This window comes from Pseudochaenichthys georgianus, chromosome 24 (genome assembly GCF_902827115.2).
Source record: "Pseudochaenichthys georgianus chromosome 24, fPseGeo1.2, whole genome shotgun sequence".
Lineage (NCBI taxonomy): Eukaryota > Metazoa > Chordata > Actinopteri > Perciformes > Channichthyidae > Pseudochaenichthys > Pseudochaenichthys georgianus.
Genome location: NC_047526.1, coordinates 17,839,801 through 17,858,074, shown reverse-complemented (window position 1 = coordinate 17,858,074; position 18,274 = coordinate 17,839,801). Strand labels below are relative to the sequence as shown.

At 46.3% G+C, this 18,274-nt stretch overlaps 1 protein-coding gene across 2 annotated transcripts in view; it reads left to right on the top strand.

Annotated features, from left to right (window-relative positions):
• The first annotated feature begins 7,558 nt into the window (after positions 1–7,558).
• Positions 7,559–18,274, top strand: part of tmem244 (transmembrane protein 244) — a 62,378-nt gene continuing 51,662 nt past the window's right edge. For both annotated transcript variants that reach the window (XM_071201981.1, XM_071201980.1), the window contains exon 1: positions 7,559–7,702. The gene's annotated coding sequence lies outside the window, so the exon portion shown is untranslated. The remainder of the gene's footprint in view (positions 7,703–18,274) is intronic.

Genomic DNA, 18,274 nt, shown 5'->3' with positions numbered 1-18,274 from the left:
TAAACCCTGTGATTAATTACAGCTGCGGTGCAGATAAACAGTAATAATATTATTCCAGTTGGGAATGCACGATATTGCCCCGAGCGGAGACGCAGATAAATGGATAAACAATGAGCTCATATGAGAAACTCAAATCTGATCAAAACATGACTGTTCGTCTTAAAGCCTGTTGATGACATAATGCAGGACAGACGGCATTTATCACATACATATCTCCAGAATATTTACCTACTGTCTCCCATTCGACATATTATAACCATTGCCCATATTCAATAGATTTTAATATCTGTTTTTGAGATAAAAAGAAGGTTTAACACTTACTCTGCATAGTAAATATCTATATATTGATAAGTAGTGAGTGTTAGGGAAATTATTGACCTAGACTCCTAGATATGACGTACAGGACCAACCCTGACGTTTGTTTATCTCCTTTAAGGACATAGGCTGCTTGAGCCATAATGTTATTGTTCCCATTCTGTGACCGGTCAACACTAGGTCACAGATGGTCTGTTGTGGGTGCACTGGGACACTTCCTTCTTTGTTGTTTGTGGACTCCAAGGTATGACATCTTCGAGGCCATAAGTGACGGACGCAAGTGACTCAGTGTGCCCAACTGGTTAAACTATCTTATCAAGATATGTTGATTACTCTGTGAAACCAGTTAAATGGGCTAACAAGAGAGAGGTTCTCCAGAATTGACGTGGCAACTCTCCCGTGCAGTCTCACCGTGACTGCTGTGACTTGTGATGTGAATGCTCCGGCCGTAACTCCAAATAAACCTCCAGTGTTTGACATCAAAGCTCCTGCTCTACCGTGTCTCTTTCCTGAGTTGGTGACTCCCACTACATTGCTACACAGAAGTTTCCCGTACAGTGAGCAATATGGATAACTTGATCTATTACAGTGCATTTTTAATCATGGTATTGATACATGTCATGAATAATATAAGTCTTTTTATTTTTAAATTGAACTGGGAAACCATTTACAGATACAATAACCAGATGGGTCGTTCTGGTTAACCAGTGGATTACACACCTGACCTCATCACATAGATGCAACAATCCTCTAATGCCAATATTGTCATTAAAGAGATTGCTATCTGGGTAAGCAGCATGGACATCTAGTTATGTATACACTTCATTACAACCTGATGTTTTGACAAAGCATGATGTTTCATCAGGTTATGGTTTACATTGGAGAATGCGCCTACCCCTCCCCCTGTCTTTTTCTAAATGAATAAAGTGTTCTTTTCTAAAGATATGCTGTAATCATCTATCAGGCTGAATTTGAGTAAGTAGCTAAAAAGGTCCACTAGTAGTTTTTTAGCATGAAAAAGGAGCCTGGTATTTACTGTCTGTCACTCGCTGTAAAATGTCTGTTCAGTACTTGATTATTTAATCAATTGGTTAGCTGGCCTGCTCTGTGGGGATTGGTCCACCACTTTAGCCTATCTTGTACACTGTGTTAGAGCGCTAGCCAACATAATTGAGAGTCTTACATAGTGATGTCACTATGTTATAGAAGTAAACAAGTGAGGTGGAGAGAAACTCCCTCTAGAGCAGGGGTGACCAACAGGTCGATCGCGATCGACTGGTCGATCTTCAAAGCCTTCACTGTCGATCCCTAGCATTTAAAAAAAATAATGCTAATATTTTCCAAAAAAAAAATATTCATGCTCTGGTTTGTTGATTTGAATCACGCACAGGTCATTTTACAAACTCCAATTGGTTATTGGATATGTTGACGTCTATGAATTACTGCATGCAATTGTGGGTGGGGTTAAAAATCGTATCTTAACGGTCATCTTGAGGAGTAACTTAAACTGTACCAAGTTCTGCTAATCTTTAACCAACATCGATATGGCTGAGGGTCTGGCGAAAAAGAAATCAAAAACGTATTATTTCCACCCGGAATGGGAGCATGAATTTCTTTTCACATCAGCTAAAGAGAAGACTATATGCCTCATATGCCAACAGGCGGTAGCCTTGGCGAAACGGGGCAACCTGGAGCGCCATGATGCGAGCACCCGTTAATGAATCGAATGACTTTTTTGCGTTTGCGTTTTACTGTATGCGTCCTCGTGGGGCCGGGGTCTAAGCCAAACTATATCCGGTCACAGAGATCTGCTATTTTAAAGTAAGGTCAACACATATCGACCCTAAATATAGTCTATATTAAGAACGAGAAAAGTCTTAACATATATATCGTTTTTTGTAAACATATGACAAATGTGTGAGGGCGATGACGTCAGAGCATCGTCCTCTGTGCCGGTCTTAGCCCCGGACAGCCCCAGCCCAATTTAACCCCTGGGTATTTGTGAGGGAGCTCCTATGTGGCATTACCCCGCTGAAGCTCACCAAAGTTGAATATATTTCATAGTTCAAAGTGTTGTCAATTGTTTTGTTTATTGGTCACATACTGGTTTCTGAGAAGTTTTACTGGAATGAAAGAGTACAGAGTACAGAAGCAACATACTGCATTAAACCTGACCTTCACAGAGAGGTTGAAGTTCATGTGGAGAGGAGGCTTCAGTAGTCTGTCTGCACTCTGTTTAGTCAACACATCCTCACTCCCAGGTCGGCCTATGTTGACGTTATGTCAAGTCCCCTGCCGGCTTTTTCCAACGCAAGGGGGGGGGCCTTAGCGTCCATTTTCAACGCGAGGGGGGGGGGCCTTAGCGTCCATTTTCAACGCAAGGGGGGGGCCCTTAGCGTCCATTTTCAGCTTTCCGGGATGTCCATGTGCTTCTATGGACGCTCATGGAAGCACGGCATTCGTTTGTGTCAACTGCCCTTAAAGGCAATGAAGACACTACACTACCCAGAATCCCCAGCTATCGTTTGGACTACACCATGTGCTCTGTTTGACAAACCCCGTGATAGTCCTCAAGCTCTGTGATTGGAGAGTGTGCTCCGAGGGTTACCGAGCCTCGAACAGCACTTGAAATGGGATGGAACCTCGGCAGACTGTCCAAAACTGGATTTGAACGGGTCCACCGCGTCCCCCCCCTCCCCCACCCCGTCCCCAGAACTACACATGCTGGCTATTCTGTTTCGCAACATGTTCTCTACAGCGGCGTAGCTGTGGGTGGGCCCGGGTGGGCCTGGGCCCACCCACATGCACGTCTGGCCCACCCACAGCCAATCAGCGCTTCATAGCGCAGAGCCGGGAAGCCCAGAAGGAAGTGCCACAAACTGCAGTTCATCTAGTGGCCGACAGGGGATGGATGCAAAAAGGAGCAATTCCCATAGACCCCCATGTTAAAATGCCCAACTTTACAGCAGAAATAAACATCTTTCTTGCCTGGATCCAATAAAACGTATTCTGGATATAGTTAGATTCCACCTTCATGACAATGGAATAGGGAGTGCATTTTTTTACCGTGAGTTTTTATAGTAAGTAAAGTAACTTTTGCCGTGAGTGAATGAAAGTATTATTTCATCTTGAGGTCTGCAGTTTAGCATGTACACATTTGCTGAATATGAAAACACTCAGTGTGTGCCCATTGTGCGACTGTCAAGGATAAACAACCTGTGCCCCCGATATATGTTGTATGTATTATTGCTACACAAACATTACATTGCAGTTTAAGTGTCGCCAACTCCGTTTAAGAGATCTCGCCCCCGTCTGTGTGAGAGGGGGCGGGGCAGTTTACACACACGCAGCTGCTACAACATGCAGCAACACACACACACGGAGGAGATGGCGGAGAGAACGCGCTCCGAGGTGTGGTTAAACTATAGCCGTGTCTATGTGGACAATACTCGTTATCAAAAGTGGAATAAGAGTTTATCATGTGAGGGCGGTAACACGAGCAATTTGTCTAAACATTTAGCAAAAGTGCTCCACATCCAGACGGAGGAATGCACCGGGTTCCACTGTCTTTCTAGTAGCTCTGTAGCCCCATCCACGAGGAACGTTTCCACGTCAGGTGTTATGTTTGCTAGCAGCGACACACCGAGTTAACTACATTATACAAACATGGGTTAATGATTAGAGGAAACTGAGTTATTTATTTTGTTAAAGTTTCAGCTATTCTGTTTACAATTCTGTCATCACATTATTTAATATGATTTGTTAAAACATTGTTGTTTCTTTTGATGTGAAATATTATGTATTTAATTTAAATAAAAAGCAATGTTAGTTTTGTTCACAATTTGTTTAGTTAGTTTACCTTCTTTTTTTCTCCAAAAGAACCGATAAAAGTAATGTTAAAGGACCGGATCGATAAGACATAGACATAGACATACTTTATTGTCATTTCAACAAGACACAGAGTGTACTATTAAAACGAAATTTCGTTGTACTGGCTTACAGGAACAGGACAATATAAAAACTTGCTAAAATTGTACATATAAATAAATAATAGTGACGTGGTGCTGATACAATTAAAGATAAAGTGTGCGTTTAAAATATAAAGACTTACTATACATATAAATAAAATAGACATACTATATAACAAATATGTGCCCTTTACACAGCGTAATGTAATCTTTATGTTACTGGTCTACTTGCTGTTCAGCAGTCTGATGGCTTGGGGAAAAAGCTATTGCAGAATCTGGCTGTTCTGCTCTTAATGCTGCGGAACCTCTTGCCGGAGGGCAGCAGGGAGAACAGAGCATGGTGAGGATGAGTGGGGTCTTTAAAAATGTTCTGGGCTTTTGTTAGGCAGCGTTTCTGAGCGGTGTCTCTGATGGGAGGGAGAGAAACTCCGATGATCTTCTCTGCTGTCCTGACCACTCTCTGCAGAGACTTCCAGTCTTTGGCGTTGCAGTCTCTCGACCAGATGGAGATGCCGCTGGTCAGCACGCTCTCTGTGGTTCCTCTGTAGAACGTGGTGAGGATGGGAGGGGGGAGCTGTGCAGGAAGTGTAGGCGCTGCTGTGCCTTCTTAAATAGTGATGTAGTGTGAGTGGACCAGGTCAGACTGCTTGTGATATGCACCCCCAGGGACTTGGTGCTGCCTGTAGTCTTCACTTGCTGTGCCGTTGATGTGGAGTGGTGGGTGCTTTTTGTTCCTGAAGTCGACAATCATCTCTTTTGTTTTATCGACATTCAGGATCAGGTTGTTGGTGTTACACCAGTCTGTCAGATGTTTCACCTCCTCCCTGTAGGCCTGTTTGTTGTTGTCCCTGATGAGTCCCACCACTGCTGTATCGTCCGCGTACTTTATGATGTGGTTGGTACTGAACCTGGAGCATAAGCGTAAGCGCTATCGATAAAAGTAGTAGTACCGTTAAAGCCTTAACGATAGCCATCCCTATGTGGATGTCAGTTTTACACACATTCTGAGGCCGCCGTGCCTATGTTTTTGTTTTCACTGCTAATTTATGCTTAAGTTCTATTGGTGCATTAAAAAATCATTAATGAAGTTTCAGCTCAGACCCCACACTTAATGTCTCCCCCTGGCCTACCTACATTTCTCCAGGCCCACCCACACAATAATTCCTGGCTCCGCCACTGGTTCTCTATGGCACGTCTCTACTGGGAGTTGTAGTTTTAAAAGACGTTTTCGTATTTCCCATAATAAGAAGTTGCCAGTATTAAACTGTGTACATCCCTGGAGGTTTAGGGGACAGGAAACACTCACATTTAAAACATATAATTAATAAATGGGTGAAAATTGCTGGTGCCCATAATGGGCAGTATTAATATATATACCCACACGCCAGCTAAGGTCAGAAGAGCTTTATTTAACAGCTGGACTTATGTTTGTGACCCCTCCTGTTTGTAATTGATAAGCCTGAAACATGCACTTGTCAAGGTTCATAGGCACATTTTGCAAATATGGCAGTAGCCATCGATCAGCTTAAGATAAGATATACTTTATTGATCCCAAGTTGGAACATTTGCGTTACATCAGCATGTGTAACAGTTAAATATGCAGTGGTGTTTATTTGAAAATCATTTAGTATAATCACACAAATTCTGTGTTTTATATTTAACAATTCTGTGTTCTTTATTTATTGATTGTTCAATACCTGACAAGGCCAGAGATGAAATATCTGCATACATCTTATAAGAGCATAATACATTATGTATAATATCAGTTAAAATAAGTGCTTCAACATAGTTAACATTGCTGGAGGTATGCACAAATATTGATAGATGTCTTGTAATGCACTATTGAGGAACCTGCGACCCAAGTTTTTCATTCAGTGCAGAACTACACCATAGTTGTGTAGGCCTATATGATCTGTCAATAAACCTTAGAAAATCTTGAAATCTTGAACGGGATGTGCAAAATAGTCATTACATACAGTCTTTAATTAACTATTAGTAGAGAATAACGAGTAATGAATATACTTTATAGGGATCCTATTAATATCTAATAATAAAAATAATGAAATTCAATAACATGCTTTAACCACCAGGTGTCTTTTTATATCATCTGTGCACTTTTATGTAAATACAGCCTATCTACCAATTGGATCAAATATAAAAGTGAGCCGAATTAGTGTTGATACGGCAAAGAGACGTATTGTGTGAAAAGAAATGTAAGATGTTGTTTAATGGCTGATATATTTATGATCCACGTCACGTTTTCAGTTCCTCATGTTTGTCTTCTCATCAGGGCTCTATAAATACAGAACTACGGCAGATATGTAATATTTAATGCAGCCGAACCGTGTATTACAATGCTGTTATGTGATGACTTTCAAAGAGAAAAGCAAGCACACTCGGAATAAGGTATTATTTTATTTTCTTTAAACGTTTTCGGTCTGTTTCCGGTATTTGTTAATGACGATGTGCTGTGAGATGTGAGACTGGAATTGCACAGGGGGAAATAACGTATCTTTAGATGCGGATTTTGTTAACTAATATGTTTGCGCTGTGGACCAACACTATACATTGACGGGGAAGGGGGTAGCAATAAAGATAACACCATTAAACAGTTACACAACATAACAGAAATAATATCGATAGCAGCGTCCCTAGCAACCACCTTGGTAACAATGAAAACGTTGGACGCAATTTCCTGAAGTAATCTTCGTAATAACTAGCAAACTAAAGATCATGTACATCCACTGCACACATAATCTGAAATAACAACTCATATTTCTCGCATCAAATGACATCAAAACGCATTTTAATAGCCAAACTAACTTTAAAATAGGCATTTTACACCCAGAATAAAACGAAGTTCGGCCATGTTTTCTTTTTCTGCAGGGAGAAATGATAGCTGGGGATTCTGGGTAGTGTAGTGTCTTCTGCCATCATTTACTCCGAAAAAAGATTTGTTTCTCCGAATCGAAGGGGAAAAATACAAAAGCATTGCACACAATTTAAACCAATCAATGTTGTGTAATTAACAAGGATAATCTGGTGTTTTTTAGTCGATGAGTAGTGCAGTTCTATTTTGTCCCTACTGACCGCCAGAGGCGGTGCTTTAGCACTGGATATGTCCATCGCGCGCATGCGCAGCTCGAGTACCAATAACAACAAAGTCACCTGTGACCCACGTGACACCGGCTATATCAGCCGGTATTGTCAGAGGATCTGTTCCTTGTCATCTTCTCGCTGCGCGAGGGTACCGTGGCTACGTTTTCGTAGCCTACAGCGTTCAGGTTTGAACGTTTGATCGGAGGGATTTCTCTGCAAACAGCTGGCCGCGTGAAGCTTCGCGACTGACAGTCGGAGCTACGGGTCGTTAGACGCGTCCTCCAGGAGCTGCGCCGGCTGTGCAGAGCCGCGACAGACAGGTTTGTGTCAGCTTGTTGCTAGTGATGGCTGTGTTTCCACACCCGCTCCCAGCCAAGTTGTCCTGATTACCGTCTTATTGTTTGTGGCTTAGACTTTCTGGTGACGACAGTGTTCCGCTTCCTCTCCCATAAAGTTGCCCTTATGCTCTTTTGAAAGTTCTGGTTGTGGCGTTGTGCCCGAGCTATCATTAGCATTTGAGTCCCAGCTTTGGCTGCGTCCCTCATTCGATTTAGTATGGAAAGCCAAGAGTGTCTTTAAACCCGTTTTTCGTTTAGATGCAGAAAGTAAGGTAAGTACTTTCTATTTTCTAGAAGCTATTATCTGGTCTTAACATTTGTGTTCTGACTTGGTCGCTTGTTTGTTAGCAGCAGCCGCTTGGCTAACACCTTGCTGTTGAGCTTAACTATTAACTCAGGGCAGTGCTCCCGCTCCCTGTAGCATAGGGTTTGATTGCAGTAGCGCTAGTTCGTTGTATTACTGCTCCTAGTACTAGACTCCTAGCACTAGGATGATCTGCAGAGAACATCTTCACGGCGGGTGCTGTGTGCTCGGCATGTGCGGTTACTACTGTAACCAGACACGGTTCTATGTGGGCTGTTCTCTTTCTTAGAAGCTAATTATCTGGTCTTAACATTGTGTTCTGACTTGGTTGCTTGATTGTTAGCAGCAGCCGCTTGGCTAACACCTTGCATGTACGGTTAAGCTTCATTATTTAACTCAGCCGGTGAGGGCAGTGCTCTCGCTGCTGCTCCCGGTAAACGCATGGTATGGTTGCAGTAGCGCTATATCGTGGTATTTACTGCTCCTAGTACTAGACTCCTAGCACTAGGACGATATGCAGAGAACAATCTTCACTGTGTGCGTGTGCTCTGCATGTATGGCCATTAAGGAGGATTTCATCCTCCCAATATTATATTGTCTAGTGGGCAGCCGTTGGCTGACACTTTTAGGCACCGGCCACAGTTACTATTGTAACTAAGGTTCTAAGCCGTAAGTACTGGCCATAATTACTACTGTAACTACGGTTCCAAGCTGTGTAAGTACTGGCCATAGTTAATACTGTAACTACGGGGTTAAGCCGTAAGTACTGGCCATAGTTACTACTGTAACTACGGTTCCAAGCCGTGCACGTACTGGCCATAGGCAATACCGTAACTACGGCTCTATGCCGTGTAATGGCCATAGTTACTACTGTAACTACGGTTCTAAACCATGTAAGTACTGGCCATAGTTACTACTGTAACTACGGTTCCAAGCCGTGCAAGTACTGGCCAGAGTTACTACTGTAACTACGGCTCTATGCTGTGTAAGTATCCAAGCCGTGCAAGTACTGGCCAGAGTTACGACTGTAACGACGGTGCTAAGCCGTGTAAGTACTGGCCATAGTTACTACTGTAACTACGGTTAGATGCCGTGTGAGCCCTGGCCATGGTTACTGCTGTAACTACGGCTCTGTGCTATTCTATTCTTTAGAAGCTAGTTATCTGGTCTTAAACATGTGTGTTATTTGACTTGATCTCGCTTGATCGTTAGCAGCAGCCGCTCGGCTAACGTCTTGCGTATACTGTTAGCTTCTTTATTTTACCCAGCTAGGTGAAGGCAGTGCTCTCGCTCCCGCTCCCTCTACCGGTAATGCGGATGTAGCTACATCCCTTTTTCTGTTCGGCGAGTAGTAGCACCGCTCTACTCTTCCCGTTCAGCAGGTAGCCGGTGAAGGCTGTGTTCCCGCTCCCGGTTACACTGCATCTGGCGTTCGACTCTAACTTAACCAGTGAAGGCAGTTCTCGCCCCCACTCCTGGTAGACGCCAAACGGCCTCGTTTTTCCGTTAAGCAGGTAGCCTGTGAAGGCTGTGTTCCCGCACCCGCTCCCGGTTGCACTGCATCTGGCATTCGTCTCTAACTCAACCAGTGAAGGCAGTTCTCGCCCCCGCTCCTGGTAGACGCCAAACCGCCTTATTTTTTCTGTTAAGCAGGTAGCTGGTGAAGGCTGTGTTCCCGCACCCGGTTACGCTGCATCTGGCATTCGTCTCTAACTCGACCAGTGAAGGCAGTGTTCTCGCCCCCGCTCCTGGTGGACGCGGAACTGCCTTGTTTCTCCGTTAAGCAGGTAGCCGGTGAAGGCTGTGTTCCCGCACCCGCTCCCGGTTACACTGCATCTGGCATTCGTCTCTAACTCAACCAGTGAAGGCAGTTCTCGCCCCCGCTCCTGGTAGACGCCAAACTGCCTTGTTTTTCTGTTAAGCAGGTAGCTGGTGAAGGCTGTGTTCCCGCACCCGCTCTCGGTTACGCTGCATCTGGCATTCGTCTCTAACTCAACCAGTGAAGGCAGTGTTCTCGCCCCCGCTCCTGGTAGACGCTAAACTGCCTTGTTTATTCTGTTAAGCAGGTAGCTGGTGAAGGCTGCGTTCCCGCACCCGCTCCCGGTTACGCTGCATCTGGCATTCGTCTTAATTTAACCAGTGAAGGCAGTGTTCTCGCCCCCGCTCCTGGTAGACGCTAAACTGCCTGGTTCCGTTAAGCAGGTAGCTGGTGAAGGCTGTGTTCCCGCACCCGCTCCCGGTTACGCTGCATCTGGCACTCGCCTCTAGCTCAGCCAGTGAAGGCAGTGTTTTCGCCCCCGCTCTTGGTAAACTGCCTTATTTACTAATCCAGCTAGGTGAAGGCAGTGATCTTGCTCCCGCTCCCTCTGCCGTAACGTGGGTGTAATTACATCCCTCTTTCTGTTCGGCGAGTAGCAGCAACGCTCTACTCTTTCCATTAAGCAGGTAGCTGGTGAAGGCTGTGTTCCCGCACCCGCTCCTGGCTACGCTGAATCTGGCTACCTACAGAATGGTTCATTCATGTAGCGCCTGTAGGGTTTCTCTTGAGCCCGAGGACGGCCACGACCGCTGCCCCTCCTGCCTCGGCCGCTTCTGGCGGTCAGTGGGGACGAAATTCGAGCATCTGAGGGAGGTTCTCACGGTAAACGCCTGCATGAGCTGTAGCTGCATGCCTCGGGTGCTCAGAGTGGCTCGAATCACTGAGGTGGAACGTCTGGCAGCAGCCAACAGACACCTCTCCTTGTCACGTACTCCTCCAGATCAATTCGGCCGTTCCCGGCGACTTGAGGGAGTGATGGCTTTGTGTGCTCCCCCCAATAGAAGGACTAGAAATAGGCTGTCCTCTAAAGTGGATCGGCTAGCTGCCGATAGGGGCATGATGAAGTCGCCTCTTGGCCCTTCAGCCTGGGCCCGGTGTAGGGGCTGCTAACCCCCCCCCCCCCCTTCGGTGGGCGCCCCTCCTTCGGTTGGCGCCCCTCCTTCGGTTGGCGCCCCTCCTCCTCCGGTTGACGGAGAGTCCTCCGTCGCGTACCAGTCGAGCCAGGGGAGCTGTTTAGATCAGCTGCCCTCGGAGGCACTGGAGTGTGCCGACCCAAGCTAGGCAGACCAGGCAGCAGCACTCGGGTCCTCGCAGACCTGTGCCCACTCCCAGCAGGCCCAGGGGCCACTCTAGCAGCCGCACTCAGCCGCTGGATTACAGGGGTGGTCTGCAGAGGTCTTAGCGGCCCACTCAACCGCCTCCCAATGACTTTCGTGCCCCATGTCGCCCGCCTTCCAGGCGGTCTCGTGCCCCAGAGCCTGACCGGAACCCCCCAAGAGGCTCCAGGGTCCGGGGGGCTGGGCTCTGAAATCCCGAGGGTGGTCGGCGGCTGCTTTCCCAGCAGCAGCTCAGTTTCTGGGCAGTCTGTACTTCCGTCCCTTGGGTGGTTTTCACCTTAACCCAGGGGTACGGACCGCAGCTCCGGCCCCTAGCCTTCGGCTGGGTCTAATTGACAGTCGTCAGCGATCCGGCAGGGGCCCTACCTCTGGGCCAAGAGTTGTCCGTCCTTTTGTCCAAGGACGCAATCAACCCAGTAAGACCCTCTGCTTAGCCAGGGGGTTCTACTCGGCATACTTTCTCGTGAGCAAGAAAGTCGGCGGATTTCGCCCGATCTTGGACCTCAGAGGAATCAACAGATTCCTGAAGGTGCTGCCATTCTATATGCTGACTACTGCATACGCACAGGTGGAGTGGTTCCCAACCGAGGGATGCCTACTTCCACGTGGGCCGGGCAAGAGGGTGCCTTATATTCAGTTCCTCCGGCCCTTGGGCAGACTGGCAGCTGCCTCGGCCGCTGGGCCCTTAGGCCCGCTGTCGTTGCGCCCCATGCAGATGTGGCTGAACAGCCTTCACTTGGACGCCAAGTGGCACAGGCACAGTGAAGTCAGGGTGTCGCAGCATTGCTCCACTCTCCGTCACGCTGGAGGGGCAGGGCCTATCTCTGGTAGGCGTGCCCATGGGCGCCATCCCATCCCGCCAGGAGACCATCACCATAGGTGCATGTCTCTCAGGGTGGGGTGCAGTGCGGCAGGGCAGGACCGTTCAGGGTCAGTGGTCTGCCCAGCAGAGTGCGCGCCGGGTCAACGTGCTAGAGCTTCGGGCCGTGCAGCTTGCACTCACGCACTTTCTACCCCAACTGGGGGGCAAGAATGTGCGTGTTCCTTGGGGACAGCATGTACGTTGTTGCTTAGACAACAGTCCCTTCTAGATAGTGGACGTTCTCACTCCACTCTGAATTTATGTGGCTGCGATTCTGCCCGACATGTTCGGGTCGACGGCGCCACGGCGGGGTGCCACAGGTCGGTGTCCCTCTTTATGAGAGGGGCTTTACGGCAGCGTCCCCCTTGCACCCCGAGGGCTCCGGCTTGGGACCTGCCCTTGCTGCCGGATGCCCTATCACCTCCTCCCTTCGAGCCCCTGGCCCAGGTGGGGCTTAGGTGGCTGCCCACAAAGGCAGCATTTCTGCTTGCCATAGCCTCAGGGAAGCGAGTCGGGGAGTTGCATGTCCTCTCCATAAACAATACATGCCCGAGGTGGGACTCTCATGCGTTGCCCTTTGGGAAAATGTGGCATTCCCGCCCGGGGTCCTTCCACAAACTCACTTCAATCAGCCTGCCCAGCTGGCACGCTTTGACATTCAGGAGTACGGCACATCGAAGTTGCTGTGCCCGGGGGGTGCCCAAAGGGCGTATATCAAGGCTACTGCCTGTATACGGCAGGAGGAGCAACTCTTGAGTTTGCCCTGGCGGCACTAAAGGAGGTTAGGCCCTCTAACCAGTGGCTTCCCCACTGGGTTGTCGATACCATCTCACAGGCTTACGGGGCCAGTGGCCGCCCCCTGCCACCAGGCTGAGATGCCACTCTACAAGGAGCATCTCAACATATTGGGCTGCCCTGAGAGGGGTGCCCCTGGAGACCATCTGCGCCGCGGCGTCGTGGGCGTCTTCTGGCACATTCTCCAGTTGTCATCAGGTCAATGTCGCCACTCCCCATTCTTTGGGCGTGGTCCTTTTGCCGAGCTCCGCTGCTTCCAGTGGTGAGCAAGGGCTTGGATTCTTCATGACATTGTTGGTATAGGTCATCCAGTGCTAAAGCACCGCCTCTGGCGGTCAGTAGGGACGAAATAGAACGATAGTTACGGCTGTAACTACGGTTCTATGAGTCCCGGATGACCGCCAGAGTTCCCTGTCACTCAGAATTCTTGTGTGCTCGCGAGAAGATTCGGGGAACAGATCCTCTGACAATACCGGCTGATATAGCCGGTGTCACGTGGGTCACAGGTGACTTTGTTGTTATTGGTACTCGAGCTGCGCATGCGCGCGATGGACATATCCAGTGCTAAAGCACCGCCTCTGGCGGTCATCCGGGACTCATAGAACCGTAGTTACAGCCGTAACTATCGATATCACTGTAAAATCAATCGTCAGTAAGGGGAATATTTACTTCCGGGTGTACAATTCTCCGCTATCCAATGAGAATGGACGCTCACATTGCCTTTAAGGGCAGTCGACACAAATGAATGCCGTGCTTCCATGAGCGTCCATAGAAGCACATGGACATCCCGGAAAGCTGAAAATGGACGCCAAGGCCCCCCCCTTGCGTGGAAAATGGACGCTAAGGCCCCCCCCCTCGCGTTGGAAAAAGCCGGCAGGGGACTTGACATAACGTCAACATAGGCCGACCTGGGAGTGAGGATGTGTTGGTTTAGTTGTGCTATCTTACAATCAATATAGTAAATGTGAGGTAATGTGTGTCGCCAATGTAACCGGTTAGAACTCGAAGTTGCGATGAGGTCTTAAAATGTATGGAAAGGGTCTTAAAAAAGGTATTCAATTTGACTTCAGGATTCCTGCATACTGTATACCCTGGCTTAAACTAAAGGCCTACTTTGGCTCCACATACTTATGTGACACGGCCTTTTCACAAATGAAAATAATTAAATCCAAGTATAGAACTCGTATGACTGACGCACATCTTACTGACTGCCTCCGGCTGGCAATCACTAACTATCAGCCAGATTTCAAAAGGCTTACAGATAATGTGCAGTCACAGCAGTATCATTAAAGGCAGGCTGATAGAGCAACTTGAGCATTGAAGATATATTGTGCATTGAACAGAGAAATTTAATATGGATTACATTGAACTGTAGGCTAATATCTGTACATGTGAATACTAATTGAACTGAGAAACTAAATATAGTGCATTGAACAGATACTGTAAATATTAATAGTTTGTATTGAACAGATAACTGTGCATAACTGTGTCTTTCTTTGTGTGCATCTTTACACGTACATTGAGCCTGTTGTAACATAAATTGATTGCAAAAATAAATATGACGATGAATAGTCTTACTCCTAAGTGGGTTTTTTGGAAGATATCGGATTGGTAGATCTCGGTTTACATTTTGGAATAAAAAGTGATCTTGGGCTTGAAAAGGTTGGTTACCACTGCTCTAGAGGGAACTTTGGGATTTTAGCCTTTGCAGACCATTTACATGCACAATAACATATATAACACACACACAGCAGGGGTGGGGAACCTTTTTCCTCTCAAGGGCCATTTCAATTTTTACAATATCCTCAGAGGGCCGTACAAATTATTGACCTCTGCTTAAAAAAAATAAAATCACAGCCCATTCATTTCATTCTGTGCAAAGAAAAAGCAACCTCTTAATCCAGATATCTAACCATGACTCGCGTATGCATGCACGTGCACAGTTGTGGCGTGACCACCAAAACAGAAAGATATGGACACAAGATGTGTGCAAATGTATTTAGTTTACTATCCATGTGAACATGATTTAACTGGGGGGGGACCTAACCTCTTCTAGGGGGGTCCGGGGGCATGCTCCCCCGGGAAGATTTGTTTTTAAATGTTGAAGTTAAAAGCATCAATCTGGTGCACTTTGAGAGCAAAATTAGGAGATCTATGGAAACATCTCTCAACACCCATATGAAACAGAACTGGAAGCAGATTTATTTTTCTTTATGAATATTTGACAAATCACTCCCCTTTCAAACTGTATTCTTCTTTATTAATAACAACTTTTTTTTCAAGGAGTCTTTGACAGCTGAGGGGGGTCTGTAACAACTCACTACCATGACCTGTTGACCCTTTGCCACTTCTATATTTAAGGCTAAAAATTCAAATTTCTTACTGATCGATTTGGAAACTAATGTGGTTACACTGAACTTATTCTTAACATAAATGGCAACGCCACCACCTTTATTAGGCCGGTCGGTACGATACACATTATAACCATTTAAGGCAATGTCAGAGGACAAAATAGACTTATTTAGCCATGTTTCAGATAAAACAATGACGTCAGCATCAGTCGAGCTCGCCCAGATACGGACAACATCTAGTTTACCTAACAGACTGCGCACATTCAAGTGGATGAAACCCAACCCAGACCTAGCTTTAAAATCAGCAGGAGTAGCGATCTGACTACTACTACTGGGCGGACCAGGGTTAGGTTGTACATTTCCTGACAGTAATAACAAAAAAAAAAACAGGCATCTTTTCCTCTTAAGGCGAGACACGGCAGGCAAAAATATCGTTTTTCAAGTACTGGTCAAATTTGAGCTATTTTGATTCTATAACATGTTTTCTTTCAGGCTTTTGGAAGGAAAACGTACAAAATACACATTTAAGTGTTTCTTTTACTATAGTTTGTCTATTTGCGTCTGTAGATTTCTCCTAAATTCACCAAAAGTTAGCATTCTAATGTAACATAAAGTACCGCGACCGCTGTGTGCACCATGTCAACAGAGGTATCGCTGGAAAGCTGTGTCTCTCCTGCACAATCTCATCGGATCCAAATATGGTCATTTCCTTTGTATCAGCAACCAATCGTGAAAGCACAAAGGGGTCTTAAACCAAGAAACGAAATCTCATTGGCTGGTGTCAATTTCGGACAACGTGATTCGTTCAGATGCGTCACGTGGTGTGCTAAAACACTTCCTGGTTAGCTTTCCGCTAGAAATTGAAATCTCAAATTGGCAAAAGAACGGTGAAAAAAACGTTCACAGAGAACACGACAACAATTGTCACTTGCACGAAGCAAGGTTATACAAAAAACAAATGACCCCGAACATGAAATACCTTCACGGAGTGCGTCGAGGTGCAAGCTATCATCCAAAGAACAGGAGGGTTTAGCTAGCGCCTCACTGCAATCTTTAAAGGTCGTTTTCTCAAAATGAGTTTTTTCTCCTACTCTGAGTTCGAAATTTCAACTTCAGTAGCACCTAGATACACCAAACCTTCCAGTTATATTCCTATCAATATTATGAAGGCTTTTACAGAAGGGTTTGTTCATATATCATTCATAGCCTGAATTATACAACATTGTATACCTAAAAACATGGCGAAAATTGATATTTTAGGGCTGTTGACAGTATTTTCTGATTTATGGAGTGATAAAAAGAGATATCCAATATCCCTTCTGTAAAAGCCTTAGATACTAATATGACTACAAAATGAAACAATAATTTTGATTCCTGAAATGTGTTAAAATATGTGCATATTTAATGAGATAATGGATAATTTGTATATTTAAACATGCTATTTCAGAAAACTTGTAATAAAAAAGACAATTGCCTTATTGTAAGTAATTAACTGGAGAAATTTCTAGCTGATACCTTGAAGTTAAAAAAATTACCCTATTCACCTGGGGTGTCTCGCCTTAAACGACACATACATTGTCATCTAATTTAGAAACACCGGAAAAGTCTGCGAGAGTGTGATTTGAGCTTAAGAAGCAGACCTGAAGAACCTTCATTGCAGGAAAACAAAAAAGACAAACATATTTTGTCGAGCAGATTGTCTGTGACAAGGCAACCGGTAATTGTTTGAGCAACACATCCGAGACTTTGCAGGGGATGCCCACTGCGGGTGGCAGAACAGACCTGAATCCAGTAGACTTCTCAGAATGACTAGAGATCTTCTCATAGTCCAAAACAGTTAACAGGCACAGCAGAATCCCGATATGGGACATTTTCCCAGATCAGCACACAGAAACCGCGATGTTCCTGGAGCAAAATCAGCACAGCAGCAAAGGACAGGCGAAAACAGCAGCGTGGAAGCACTCCGGTCCCTCCGTGGTATCCCCGGGGTGAAAGCAGGCCTCTGCAACAGCAGAACCAGGACAGGTGGAAAGCAGGCCCCAGCGGTGGTAAAATCCTCCTCCGCACAGCAGCACACACCCGGTGGAAGCAGGCCAAGCCCGAAGCGTGGATCCACTCCGTTTCTCTGCGACGACTCCGGGGTAAAAACCTCTCCAGTACAGCCGTATTCTACAGGTGGGAGCAGATCGCAGGCAGCAAACAGGTTGAGCCGCTCCGTCTCTTCGCGATGAGCAGGCCTCCGTAAATCGCAGATCGCATGCAGCAACAGGTGGAGCCACTCTGTCTCTTCGCGACGTCTCCGGAGGAAAAACACCTCAGTACAGCCGTACTCGACAGGTGGGAGTAGGCCTCCGCAGATCGCAGACAACTAAAACTACTACTTGTATAAGCAGGGATGGCTAAAAGTTTGTAAGCAGGAGAGCTAGATGCTAACAGATGCTAGATGCTAACAAATGCCAGATGCTAACAGGTAAGTGCGAGCCTGTAGAAATTGCGACTGCCTCCAATGACAGCGTAGGAAGAGTGGAACCGCGGAAAGAGGGTCTTCACACCGGAGAGAGAAGGGGCTTCAGACCAGATTCAAAAACTGCTGAGACCAGATTCAAAAACTGCTGTATGATCAGTATGACAGATGAACAGATCGCCACTGGGCTTTCAACTAAAGACACAGACACGCAGAAACTGCGGCATGTGTAAGGTTCCTTATCGGTACTGCAATTTCTGAAGTGCTGGAGTGGCGTTCTGGTGCTCTCCGTCAGAACTGCACCCCTGTCAGTCATATTTTTGGTGTAACTATGGGACCCTCTATTGCATGTGCATTAAGCAGTGACGTTAACATTTTGTCGTAGATCACACAGACAGATTCACAATACAAGAATGGACTTTAACGACAGCCCACATGAGTTATTCTGCTAACATCTCCTTTGCATCTAAATAACAAACATGAACACACATCTTATTCCTGCACCTTGGCTGGTTGGACGAGCCCAATCAGACCTGCATGGCTAATGCTACTCTGCAGGTTAAACAGCTAATTAGCTTCTGAGCTGCAGCCCATTAAAGAGCATGTAAACATACATGCTAAT